General features: G+C 43.4%; 1 protein-coding gene and 1 non-coding gene across 7 annotated transcripts in view; one reads left to right on the top strand and one right to left on the bottom strand.

The window, feature by feature from the left end:
- Positions 1 to 14,261, top strand: part of PLCB4 (phospholipase C beta 4) — a 385,287-nt gene that overhangs the window by 79,131 nt on the left and 291,895 nt on the right. The gene's annotated exons all lie outside the window — the stretch shown is intronic.
- Positions 7,475 to 7,578, bottom strand: LOC136407328 (U6 spliceosomal RNA). The gene has a single exon (XR_010751876.1). It is a non-coding gene; the product is annotated as a U6 spliceosomal RNA (small nuclear RNA).

Here is a 14,261-nt window from a genome sequence, read left to right as displayed (position 1 = left end):
GGAAAAATTTAAAAAGAACTACTCTGAAATACTGACATCCAGGTGTCAGTAAATTCTGTTTGTTCTGCACGCAGACCCCAGTTGAACCTTCTTCACTGCCCGAGTGCCAGTCACTCTCCTCCTTCATGTGCATTTCGCTTTAGCCTTCTAGCTGGTCCACCTGCTTCAGGCCTTGCCCACCTGTAATCTGTCCTCAACACAGCACCTCGAGTGTTCCTTTTAATCATGTCAGATTATGTCTCTCCTTTTCACCTAAGTCAGATTATGTCTCTCTTCCCCCAGTCTAATGGCTTCCCCTTGCGTTCAGAGCAAAAGCTGAAATTCTCACACAGGCCTGCAGGGCCGGGCACCATCCCTTGCTCTCTATCTCTGACTTCATCTGTTCTACTCTCCCTTGTTCATTCCGAGGCCACCCTACCCAGCTGCTGTCCCTTATACACACACCGGGCGTGCCTCCCCCCAGGCCTCTGCATGGTCTCCCTTTGCCTGGAATGTTCTTCTTCCCGGGGTCTGTAGGACGTTTGCTCACCTCCTTCAAATCTTTGCCAGTGGGGGCCTTCCTTTACCTCCTGTTTAACATTGCCCCTCCAACTTATATCCGGGTCCTTCCCTCCTCCAGCACTGGCCCCACCTGACTTGTAGTCCCAGCCCTTCCCTCCACTAGCCTTTTTGCTTATAGCCTTTAGTATCTTCTAGTACCTAGACCACTTACTAACTTTTTACCCTTCCTGAATGAAAGTTCCATGAGAGCAGGGATTTCTGTCCACACTGTTCCCTGTGACACCCTCAGTGCCTCAGTGCCTGGAACAATGCCAATTACTCAGTAATCATTTCTTGTGTGTGTGTGTGTGTGAGAGAGAGAGAGAGAGGGAGAGAGAGAGAGAGACAGAGAGAGGGACAGACAGACAGGAAGGGAGAGAGATGAGAAGCATCAATTTGTTGCAGCTTCTTAGTCTCCTTAGTTGTTCATTGATTGCTTTGTCATATGTGCCTTGACCAAGGGGCTGCAGCAGAGTGAGTGACCCCTTGCTCAAGCCAGCGACCTTGGACTCAAGCCAGCAACCTTGGGCTTCAAGCCAGTGACCTTGGGCTCAAACCAGCGACCCCACGCTCAAGCTGGTGAGGCAACGCTCAAGCCGGGTGAGCCCGTCCTAAAGCCAATGACCTTAGAGTTTTGAACCTGGGTCCTCTGCATCCCAGTCCGATGCTCTATCTACTGTGCCACCATCTGGTCAGGTGCAGCAATCATTTCTTGAGTGAATGAGTTGATTCCATGGGAAGCTTCTTTTTTTCTTTTGAGATTAGCTGTCAATCATTTTTAACTTTATATCCCAGGATAGTCAGTGCTCAGTAAATGGTGACTAAGTGATCAAAATCTGAGATGCTACTAGCGCACATTTTACATTATCCAGTTGCAGAATTTCCATTGCTGAAGGAACATGGAGAAGGCGATGGGGGGACAGGTGGTGGAAGCATAGTTTTGCTTCACTTAGCGGAGCTCCCACTTTGGGCTTCACAATTCACATAGCAGTTGGGCAGTTCTTTCATTATTACTGAGATTATTCATTGGATGCTATTTAAAAAGTTGGCCCCTAAACTCTCAGCTGATGTTTTAGGAGATTATACTATCCAGGGTGCAGAAATTACTGGGGCTGACTGTAACTATTCGTGGCCAATTAGGGAATAGCATTGGCAAGAAACACAGGGTGAACTGAGTTGTGCCTTCTGGGAGTCCTGGTGGCGATGGTCTCAGGGAATATGTAGCTACCAGGGCTCCCTTCCACAGAAGGGATCTGGATTTACTTCCCTGGTGGATACTTTGTGTAAATTAGCCACTTGGAGGTATTTCACTCACTTTGTAGGGGGCTTTATGAGAGAAAGGGAAGAACAAAGCGAAGAAATCACCCTTTATTTGGGATCATTTACTTGAGAGGTCTCCCTGAAGTTTGAAGTTTGCTTTCTGTTTTATTTGGTGTCATTTTTATCTCTTCCCGGGGAATGCAAATGTCATGAAAGAATGCATGCAGAAAAAGAGGCTGGAGGAGGCAGAAATGAATTCCTGAAAGTTTAACGAGCTTCCGAAGGACAGAGCTGCTCCAAGAATCAGGGCTGTTACCACGCGTTTGAGGCTGAGATTCTGGGGTACCCACTACAGCAAGGGTCCCCAAACTTTTTACACAGGGGGCCAGTTCACTGTCCATCAGATCGTTGGAGGGCCGGAGTATAAAAAAAAACTATGAACAAATCCTTATGCACACTGCACATATCTTATTTTAAAGTAAAAAAACAAAACGGGACCAAATACAATATTTAAAATAAAGAACAAGTAAATTTAAATCAACAAACTGACCAGTATTTCAATGGGAACTATGCTCCTCTCATTGACCACCAATGAAAGAGGTGCCTCTTCTGGAAGTGCGGCGGGGGCCGGATAAATGGCCTCAGGGGGCCGCATGTGGCCCGCAGGCCGTAGTTTGGGGACCCCTGCACTACAGTGTTCTCTGTGGCCACCGTTGACGTGGTTTGTGGATGACACAACTAAGTGGCCAGATTCTCATTTCTGTTTTTAGGTGGGGCTGTTTTAGGACGTTCAGGCAGTAGAGAAATGTGGCACCTGAAAAACATCAGCAGCAGATTAGGCCTTTGCTTAGCTTCAGGGTTGAAATAATCTATAGAAAGTTGTTTTGGATTTTTCTAGTTTAGGAAAATACTGTGTAGCCCTTGTTTTTAAAAACCATGTCTAAGAGGTCAAAAGAAAGTTCAAGTAAAATTAAAGCCTTGAGAACAAGGCTGTACACATACATAGCCAAAAGGTCATCCCTGTGACATTCCCTGAGGCTACGGCCTGGTGTCAGTTGGCAGGATGTTTCTATCAGTGGCACATTTTCCTAGCTCTGCCGAAAAGTGCCATTGAGTGTTTGGTTTGGGGTCAAAAGGCATGTGAGAGGAAACATCGGAGACAAGGCCTTTTTGGTTTTAAAATGTCTTATCTGTGTTTTCACTTATTTCTGTCTCCATTGAGAAGACAACTCATGGGGTAACCAAGATAGTAAACTTGGTGTCCGGGCTGAAAGCAGAGGAGAAACAAAAATATTTCTCCAGTGAGGTTTGTGATGGTAAGCAGGAGATCTGATCCCATGGAGCTCTGAAGAAAACCCTCCCTATATTTTTGCTACATCAGCAAGGTCACAGTCATGACATAGCACAATTCTTGGAGGGAATCCTTCACTTTCAGAAATCAGTGAAATGTGTTTGTCTCCAAAAAATAACAGATGTATCTTCAGCAGATTTTCTGTGATTAGCAAAAGAAAGACACTATTGTGTCCTACTTTTATTTTCTCATTGTCTTTTATAGTTTTGATAATGTTCTCACTTCAAAAACTGGTCTACATTAATACCAAACTCATAATGATCATCACTCTTATCCAGCTGATGTGATTATTATGGTTCTTTTTTCTTGTGTTTCTTCTACTGTTGCCTACTGTTTGTAGCTATCTTTTCTTGAGGTTGGTCAGGGAAAGGATAAGGAGAGACTAGATGTGAAAATCAGCCATGTTGTCTTCAGTGGCCTATCCTACTTGACTATTTCCTATCTGTTTGTCCATCAATCCATCCACCCTCCCACACACCTATGCCTGAACCCATCTGACATTTACTAGCTCCTATGAGCCGGGCATTATACTGGGCTCTGTGTCTAGAATGGAATGTTAGGATTCCTCCCCATAAAGCAGATGAAATAATAGGCATTTAAAGTGGGAAAGTGGCCTGACCTGTGGCGGCGCAGTGGATAAAGCGTCAACCTGGAAATGCTGAGGTCGCCGGTTCGAAACCCTGGGCTTGCCTGGTCAAGGCACATATGGGAGTTGATGCTTCCAGCTCCTCCCCCCTTCTCTCTCTCTCTGTCTCTCTATCCTCTTTCTTCCTCTATAAAAATGAATAAATAAAATAAAATTAAAAAAAATAAAGGGGAAAGTGTTAAAATATGTTATTTCTATCATGAGAGGACCTTGCAACCTGTTTTGGCGGTTTTGGGCAAAAGTTTCCCTAAAGAAGTAATATATCAACTGACACATGACAGATAAATTGAAGTTAGCTGGATGAACTCTCTGTGTTTGGGCTTCCGTGTGGAGGTAAGTTGGAATTTCTAGCACAATAAATGTCATGTCCTAGAGGTCACCTTTTATGTGAGTTTTGTTTCTGAAGTCCTTGCAAATTCAGAATTCCCATAATTCAAAAATAATTAGGACAGGTGATGGTGGGTATTTCCCTTTAGTAGCTAATATGGCGCCACCCTGTGGCTACTCTATAAAGAGAGTTTAGAGTTCCCTCCACTCAGCAGCTTCAAAACTAATTCTTTTTATTTATTTTTATTTTTTATTTTTCTTAAGTGAGAAATGGGGAGGCAGAGACAGACTTCTGCATGAGCCCCAACTGGGATCCATCTGGCAAGTCCACTAGGGGGAGATGCTCTGCCCATTGGGGCTACTGCTCCATTGCTCAGCAACCGAGCCTTTTTAGCACCTGAGACGAGGCCATGAAGCCATCCTCAACACCTGGGGTTAACTTGCTCCAATGGAGCCATGGTTGTAAAAGAGGAAGAGAGAGATAAGTGTAGAGACAGAGAGAGAGAAGGAAGAGGGGGAGTGGTGGAAAAGCAGATGGTTGCTTCTCCTGTGTGCCCTGACAGGAAATCAAACTCAAAACATCCACATGCCAGGTGGATGCTCTATCGCTGAGCCAACCAGCCAGGGCGAAACTATAATTCTTGAAGAATTTTAACATCGATTAAAATTAGTGTGAGATTATATTAATGCTTTTATGTCACATTACTTCAAAGCTGCACAATTCAAGTTCACATGAAATAGGATCGAACGCTGGAGAGCTTTAGAGCACCAGCTCATGGCCCATGTGATGGAATTGGAAGTACGTCAGCATGGATAACATGTATACCTGAGACTGAGGGGAGAAAGGGCGATGGGAGCAGAAATGGATAAGGATTCAGAGCCCCAATCATCAAAGGCTTGTGAACCTTGGTAAGAAGATGGCATTCTGGGAGCTTCTGAAGAATGTTAAGGAGGCAGTGGCAAAGGTAGCATTAGGTTTTCTTCTTCTTTTTTTTTTTCTTTCAAGTTTTAATAGCAAAGAAAAATGAAAATAGATGAAGGCAGTGTATGGGTTTCATCTATTTGTGGAACATCCCCCTTCATTTCTAATTAAACTTTGGTTATAAACAATATAAGCTTTTGTGATTTCAGAGTACTTTTAAGGTTCGTGTTTTGTTTATTTCATTTGTGGCTGAAGGGCCCATTAACTGTCTAGGAGGAGACCAACAAAATGCATGGCCTGACTAGCAAGAAGGTTGGCAGAGTCTCAACCCAGATTTGGGATCTAAGGCTGGGGGGAGAATCTGATTAGTGAATCATACATGGTGGCCTTTGGTAAAAGAGGTCAAGGAAAACATGAGTTAGATCAAGTTAAATAGATTTCTTTACTGTGGGGCTTCTTCAAGTCTTGAAAGCAGTAATGTGTGTTGGGAACCTCTAAGATAAATTGAAGGCATGCAGTATGTTGTAAACTTGTTTCACTGCTAAGGAATATTTGTTCTGGAAATAGTCATTTTAGTCTGGCTGCAGATTAGTGTTCCAAGGAATGTGTATTCATGATCTCTTGCCACAGTAATGCTGCATAACAAGCAACTACAAAACCTCAGTGGAATATATTAATAATGACTTATTTAGCTTACCAGTTTGGGGGGGGGGGGGGTTCAGCAGGTCTTGATCTGGGCTTGGCTGATTTCAGCTGATCTCACTGACGTGTCTGTGGTCAGCTGTGAGTTGGGCACGTAGCTCTTCTGATCTTAGCTGGGTTCACTCATGTGTCTGGGGCTCAGTTGGTTGTTGGCTTTAGCTGGGAAGACTGGGGTGACTGGTCCCTGCTATAGATGTCCCTCATTCTCAAGCATGCTGGACTAGTATTTTTTCTGGCATCACAAAGGAGCAAGGATGAGGGTAAGCCCAATACTGCATGTATTTTAAAAGCATTTGTTTGTGTCATGTTGGCTAATATCACAGCCACAGGGAGTCACATGGCAGGTCACAGATGGCACTACATGGCAGGGAGTGTAATAAAGGGAGGGAGAAGGGTAAGGCTCTTTTTGCAGTCAGACTACCCTAGAACCCAACTTGAGAATTTCTGGGTGAGATCACAGTCAACTGAGCAAGGATGAGGTCAAAATTTCTCTATATAATGGCCACAGATGGTACTTTTTTTTTTTTTGTATTTTTCTGAAGCTGGAAACAGGGAGAGATAGTCAGACAGACTCCCGCATGCACCCGAATGGGATCCACCTGGCATGCCCACCAGGGGGCGATGCTCTACCCCTCCGGAGCGTCGCTCTGCCCTGACCAGAGCCACTCTAGCACCTGGGGCAGAGGCCAAGGAGCCATCCCCAGCGCCCGGGCCATCTTTGCTCCAATGGAGCCTCGGCTGCGGGAGGGGAAGAGAGAGACAGAGAGGAAGGAGAGGAGGAGGGGTGGAGAAGCAGATGGGCGCTTCTCCTATGTGCCCTGGCCAGGAATCGAACCCAGGACTTCTGCACGCCAGGCCGACGCTCTATCACTGAGCCAACCGGCCAGGGCCAGATGGTACTTTTAATTCTGATCAACAGTCTCTCAATTAGATGCTTGAGCGATGTTGAGTGAGTGGAAGTTACTTGGTTTCGTACAGGACTTTTATTATCTTTCTATAGAATCATGTCAGGGCTGAAAGGATTGTGAACGTTAGCTAGTTCAGTATTGTCATGTTGGAAATGAGGAAATAGAGGCCCAGAGTAGTTAATTGTTTAGCCCAAATCCACGCAGGTAGCTAGAAGCAAAGCTAAGCCTCTAATTTAGAACCTATCTCAAGCCCTTTGGGTTTTAATTAAGTGGTATTTTGAGACACGAATTTAATTCGTTCTGTAACCGAGCTCGTAAGTCAGTCAACTTGTATATCAAACTGCCGATACTGGACCCCTGCGCCAACGCGCCAACTAGCGGCAGCTTCCCAAATCACGACTCGTATCTCGGAATTTTGCTCAGATCTTGAACAGAAAATACGGACCGAGTTGCTGTTCGTATCTTAAAAAGAATTCGTATGTTGGTCTCTTCGTATCTCAAGGTACCACTGTACTTTCAACAAGTTTTGTTGAGGTGGGGAAGTGGAAAAAACTGAAATATATTTATGATCTTTATTTGTAAACAAATTGCAGTCCTTCTGGAGGGTCTATAATCTAAATAATTTTTAAAAATATATGTTAGATGTCTTTGGAAGAGCAAAACATTGAATGGTTGCAGAATATTGTGATTAGAGATTCTTTTTTTTTTTTTAAGGTAATTTGGGAATGGGGTTTGAAGCAGAAAGTGCCCTTAGTTGCATTAGCCATTTCGCCTTTTGGAGCTTTTGTGTTGTACCTGTGAACGTTAGAGAAGGAAAGCAAAATATGAAAGGCTTTACAAATTTGCCCATCATCCTTGTACAGGGTCCGGGCTAAGCCTTGCATTGTTCCAATTTTAGCATCTGTGCTCACGAAGCCAGCACTGACTGGAGATTCTTAGTGATATCGGTTTTCTTTTTGAGTTTTTTCTCTCCTCCGTTTTCTCCTTCCCTGCCCCCAAGAATTTCTGTCGCATCAGAGAAGTTGGCAGCGGGCTTCTGAGAAGAGGGCAAGAATTTGTGTTCTCGCTCCTACTCTGTCAAACAGCAGATAAAATCATGAAGGCAGACTTGGCCATCCGGATGCAAAGCTGCATTAATACCTTATTTAGCCGACAGTGGGGGGCAGAGTGTTCTATGCAAGTGAGATTTTGCTTATGACACTGTCCTATACTCAATCAAGTACACTCACTATTTTTTTTTTGATGGGAATCCTTCTAGAACATAGCATAGATTTCCCAGATTCACTATGCAGAGAATAATTGAAACTTCTTAGCATCCTCCTTTTAGACACCAATTATTAACTTGAGTAGTAATATAGCAACACGCCTTATAAGTGAAAGGCATTATTACTCCTGTTATTGTTTGCGTAGGGACTGCTGGAGTATGTAGGACTCCTTGCCATGACACTAAGTTTTGACAAATTGGCCTTTTTAATTCTTGTTGTTGTACTTTCAGAGTGTTTCTCTATACTTCCTCATTGTCAGTTGAGCAGCTGTATTTGGGGGCTGCTTTAACACAGACTTGTTCTTAGAGCTATTCTGTGATATAGGAAACTATATTTCCCAGGCTCCCTTGCACTTGGGTGTCCGAGGGGCGACATAAAGGTATTATTTCTCCTTACCTCTTTCTGCTTTCTTTGGTATCTCTAGAAGGAGCAGTGTCTCTTCCTTAGCTTCTGGCCCCACCTGACTTCTCGTGTCTCTGTAGCAACCTGTGCTGTTGTCCTAGTCTTGTCCAGTTGGCCCCAGTCTCTGGGCTCTGATAACATCACTTGTTTCTATTACCCCTTCTGCCTGGCAAGCCAGGTTTGCACAGTTTCTAGTCTCTGGGCCGCCACCCTATTCTCTCTGTGGCCTCTCAGCCATTCTATCACTCTGTAATCAGCCCCTTGGTCTGAAAGGTCTAGAGTAGCTTCTATTTCCTGGTGTCTTTGACTGATAACAGTTGATTGAGGTGCCTTGTCTTGCAACTCTTCATCTCCTGATTTGCTTCTTGCAGTCCACTGTGAGGACAATAGCCAGGTGACCCAGTTTGCTTTATTGGTCATGAAAATGCAAACTTGACTGAGCATTAGGGCCTCTGAATGCCTGGGTCCCAATTCTAGTCCTTCCATCCAGAGATGCATGGCTCTGGAAGAGTTTCTTAACCTTTCTGAGATCCACTTTTTTTCATTTAAAGAGTGAACCTAGTTATAGTACATATGCTGTCTCTTAAGAGGGGACAGAAAGGATTCAGGGTTGGGCAGAGGGTCGTAACAGAGGCCTTAGTCAACCCCACGGGGAGCTCTAAGCAGGTTGGGCCTTTATTCACTGACTTTGACCACTGAGGTAGCTTCCCTGGAAAGAGGGCGTAGCCTTGGAGGAAGCAGCTTCCTCCAGCAGAGGGAAGGCAGTTTTCTTTATTTTGCCTGCAGCACTTGCAAAATCAGGGGAATAAGCTCTTCAGCCCTGAAGTGGGTCTGGTCATTATCGCATTGAAGTGTCCATGATGTTAAGCCTAATCCGGAGGGACTCGAAACGTTGAAGACACGAACAAAATCTGTCGATTACACATCAAAGCTTTATTGTCTAGCTTGGCTAAGTGGCAGCAACTCCAACAGAAATCTGAGAGAGAGCACGCTGGCCCTTTGTTCTACTTAGTTTTTATAGTTTTGCAAGTGGGAAGTACAGAAGCAAAAATTGCAATTAAGTACCCTTTACTACCATTGGTTATAGTCATATGTCCTTTAACATGATAGGACCATGTTCAATTTGCAAGCCATACATCATTTTGGAGAAAACAAAATTTACAAGTCAACACAATGGCAGAAAGATGTCTCTTCCTGCACCTGGCTAACCATTCACCCCTTTCCCCACAGGTGTGGTGGAATGTCAGGGAATCCATGTTTTCCTTCCCTTTGCATTTACAATACAATGCCAAGGGCCATTCTGGTTTTATGCCAATCACACAGTACAGAGATTATTCACAAAATTTCTCTACACACCTTAACCCAAATTAATAAAATTGTTCTTCAAGCCTTTTAAAATATTAATATTGATTCTGTAGCCTTTGGTACTTACAACACCTGCGGGTGAGGTGGCGCAGTGGCTCCTCACATGACACATGTCCATGTGCAGAGTAGTTGTGAAAGGTAAACGCTTAACCCATGAAGTGTGTCCTTGTGCCTTGTTCTTGTGGATGCTCAACAATATTAAATCACTATTAATGGTATAGATGTTCTAGTAAGTGGACTTTATCATGTTTAGTTTAGCTATTCAGAGAGCTTGTACTGACTTCCTGTCCATGACCCGGCCCTAGAGAGTGGAGAAAAGTAGCATTAAGTGGCCTGTAGATGAACAAAGTTCTATTGCTTCTACATATAGACTGTTGAGCATTTGTACTTTTACATTATTCTATATGTGGTATCATCAAAGCAGCTTACCATAGATTCTTATATCATTATTTTCTGCAGTATTCATGATATTTCACGTCAAATTTGATGAGTTGATACGGCTTTCATTTTTGGAGCACTAAACATTTTCGGAGTGCTAAACATGCATTATCTCAGCAGTTCTCTAAGGATGTCTCTTTAAGGTGCTGCTGTTTGTGTTTATGGTGAGGACTCAAGGTCAGCGAGGTTAAGTGATCTGCCCGAGGTCTGCCAGTTGAGAAAGAGCCACTGTGTTCTCCAGTTGGGGCTGCAGCCCCAGACTCCTGTGAGCCTACGCTTTGAAGGACACATTTTAACAATTTAAACAGCAGTAGGGGAAACCTCCTCCGAAAATAACTCGAGCGAAGTGTAGGTGTTGTTTTGGTAGAAACATTTCAGCTGCTGCCATGAAAATCTTCCCCCAAATGGTTCTGTGAGAGCAAAGCCGAGCAGGCGCTGCCTGTGTTTACGATGTGAGCCTTATGGCCCAGCCGCAACACAAATGATTTGTTTTCCTGGCCTTGTTGGCAAAGCAGTTTAATTTCAGGAGTTCCCTGAGGAAAAGCCTAAACAAATAAATATCTTTCTAATTGGCTGTTTAAAGAGGAGCCGCAAGGAAGAGTCAAAATGGGAAACGTGGTACATTTTCACCCACTGAATGATGCAGTAAGGGGCCCAGGTGCATAGATGGAATTCACTCAGTAGTTCCACTTTCTAATCGTTGCTTCTCTGCTGTTCATCAGGACATGATTAATATAATCAGCCCAAGCCCCATAAGCAAGGTAGGTGTCTAGATAGTCCAGATAAGTGTGTGTTCATCGTTGTTACTGGAGAACAGCAAATTGGGTCACAGTTTCTTTATATCTAAATAAAGATAATGCCTGCTTTTCTGGAGAAAAGAATACTTTTTTCCAAACTGGGTTTATGGTACTAATGAGAAGTCCAGGAAGCTGTCAGGTCAGGGATTTTTAAGAGTGTGTTCTGAGGAGCCTTATTTGTTTGATGTGTCACTTAGGATGAGTGTTGACTATTTATAACAGAAAAATGTGAAAAGGTAACAGGGACTTAGACAAGATGGCAGGGCATGGGAAAGATATTCAGTTAGGCACACCGTGATTTTATGGTAAGGTGGGAGCCCAGGTTTCTTCTCTCTCACCGTCGTAATCATGCAACTTAGGTTTTCAGGGTTGCTCAGGGGCCAGTTTAGTTTAGGGCCATCATGTTACAGTCCATGAATAGAGAGAAGGAATACACTCTCTTTGTGGAGGCAGCCCCCTCAGTTTCTGCAGGCTTTCTGGGAGTTCTCTATAACATGCCTGTGTGTATTTCATTGGCCAGTACAGAGTCACATGGTCATACCTAACTGTAAGAGAACGTGGCAATGAGCTCTTTAGTTGAGCACACTTGAGGCTGTCTTACGGTGAAGACAAGAATGGAGACTGAGTGATAACTAGCTGTTGTGCTACATTTGGAATTGTAAACTAATGCCTTGGCTTAAAATTTAGACATGTTAGAGTTAACAATAAAAGGTGGCTTTTGCCCTGGTTGGAGATGTGACCATCTGCTTCTCTACATATCCCCCTCCCCTTTTTTTCTCTCTCTCTTTCTTAACCTTCTGCAGCCATGGCTCAGTTGGAGCAAGTTGGCCTCGGGCACTGAGGGTGACTCCATGGCCTCTCCTCAGGCACTAAAATAGCTTGGTTGCCGAGCAATAGAGCAATGGACCCAGTTGGGCAAAGCATTGCCCCATAGGGGGCTTGCCAAGCGTATCTGGGTCGGGGCACATGCCTCGGGTCTGTCTCTCTGCCTCCTCGCTTCTCACTTAAGAAAAATAAAAAGTAGCTTTTGCTATATAAGTTATCTTAATAATCCTCAGAGTCTTCAGTGGGCTCATGTGCATCAGAATATACAGACTCCTGAATGTGCTTCGGTCTGGCCCCTTTATTGGAGAAAGTAATATTCAGTAAAAACAATACGGATAAGAAGTCTCAAATAAGGAGAGAATGATTTGAGCCAGCCAATAGCAAACTTCATAAACAGAGACTGTTTATCTATCTAATCCCCTTATTTTAAACTATTAAATTATTCTAGTCTAATGTACCATAGAATATCAGAATAAATGATCAACTTTACAAAGTTATGATCGTCATTAAGAAGACCTTTCTTTATACATTCCCCATATCTCTTTAGTCATCTGCCATGGTACTTTCGTTCTGGGGCAGGACTGATGCTATATCTTGGGTGATCCACTTCATAAGATTGAGCATGCTACAGCCTTCCGAAACATGTCATCTCCTCATCCATAAGATGGGCATATGGCAATGCCTATCTCAGTGTATATGAGAAGTCATGTTGAGGTCACATTATGACCATTACTGATAATACCTAGCATTCACGGGACATGGCACTAACCATGTGTTAGGTAGAGTTCTCAACAACCCTGTGAGGTAAGTGCTGTTATAATCACATTCTTAAATGTTTTGACCAAGGTGATCAAGTGACATACCAATGTGGTGCAGACCTGAGGTTTGTAGCCAGGCGCCTGGTGCTGTGGTCCTGTCTCAAAGTCAGGCTGAAGAGCTGCCTCTGTAGATATGAGTTCACGGTCATTTAAAAAATAAAAGATGGAAAGGTATAATTTTCACAGAATTGAGAGGGACCAGAACACTGTCTTAGATTTAAAAAATTAACTTTGGACTCTTAATACAGAGCTTGCCCTGGCAATTTATCGTACATAGCTCTTTCTTGAAGGCACATTTGATACTCAGAAGTGACCAGATTGTATCATCTCCTCTCTGAGGGGTCACTGGCTCTGTGCATCATGACTGTTACATTTGCAATCGGCATTGATCTCATTGTCAACCATTTTCCTTCACATTAGTTACAGGGTTCTTTTTTTTTCTCTTTTTCTTTTTGTCTTTTTGTCTATCTCTTTTTCTTTTTGTCTATCTTTTTGTCTATCTGGTTTCTAGTGGGATGATAACTTGTGGGATTAGATGGGATCACTCGAGTTCATTGTTCAGGAGGCCATGTTCGCCGCAGAGAGTGAATCTGGAGCGTGGCTGAGCCGTGTGGATCTGTAATCCAGCAGCATTGAGAAGTGTTCCCTGCCCTCCCTCACTGTAGTCCGAACACCCATGTCAACGGAGTCAAGAGGACATGGCATTCATCGACAGTGACCTTCCCACTACATTTCACGATTCACTACATACAGTGTACAACTGTACATGAACCAAGGGAAGAATTTCCCCAGAAGCCAAAGTGGAGAAAATCACATGAGGAAAAAGATAAAGAAGTGATGCCCATTGGCTTTTATATCTGTCCTAGTTCGTTGGGCTGCTATAATGAGACCCACAGATTGGGTTGTTCATAAAAAACAGACATTCTGGTCTCACTCTGGAGGCTGCAAGTCTTGAGGGCGAGATGCCAGCATGGTAGGTGAGGGCCCTCTTCCAGGTCCCAGACATCCCCGTGTCCTCCCATGAGAAGGGGCTCTTTGATAAGGGCACTCATCTCTTTCCTGAGGGCTAAAAAGATCTTTGGGGATTAAGATTTCATGAATATTGGGAGGATGCAAACATTCAGACCATAGTGATATGCCAGCAGATTTTGAAACTTTTCTTGCATCTAAAGTGTCTATAATTTAAGCAAAACGTATTTTACTGGAGCAACACTCAATAAAACAACGATTCTTGGGATGCTGCATAAATCAAGCAGAAGAACGTCAGAATGTTGACAGAATCACATACTTGGTCGGAGACACGTTTTAGCTGGTGTCTTATGGACAGGGAATGGCCGCCTTGTTTTAACTCTTGTGATGAAATATTGGGACCTGTAAGTAGAGAGGAAAGGAGACCAGATTGAAATTCAAGACAGAGCACTTGATTTTCTGTCAGGGCCACATGGGTGTTAAACATGCTCAAGAGGCTGCATTTTTAATTTAAAGAAAAATAAAGAGCTTTTTTTTTTTTTTGCCTATGCAATAGCCCATGAAGAAGTTTCTTTACCTTACCTTATAATCCACAGGCCAGAGGATCAAGTTTAAATATATCGTTATTTACTTAGATATAAAATATTAGCAGTTTTACTAGTAATCACTAACTTTTGTGAAATTCTTGCCAAATGTCAAGTACCATTTTACTGCTTTACCTGTAAT

This window comes from Saccopteryx leptura, chromosome 5 (assembly GCF_036850995.1).
Source record: "Saccopteryx leptura isolate mSacLep1 chromosome 5, mSacLep1_pri_phased_curated, whole genome shotgun sequence".
Lineage (NCBI taxonomy): Eukaryota > Metazoa > Chordata > Mammalia > Chiroptera > Emballonuridae > Saccopteryx > Saccopteryx leptura.
The sequence above is the reverse complement of the archived record's forward strand: the minus strand, read 5'-3'. Positions and strand labels throughout refer to the sequence as shown.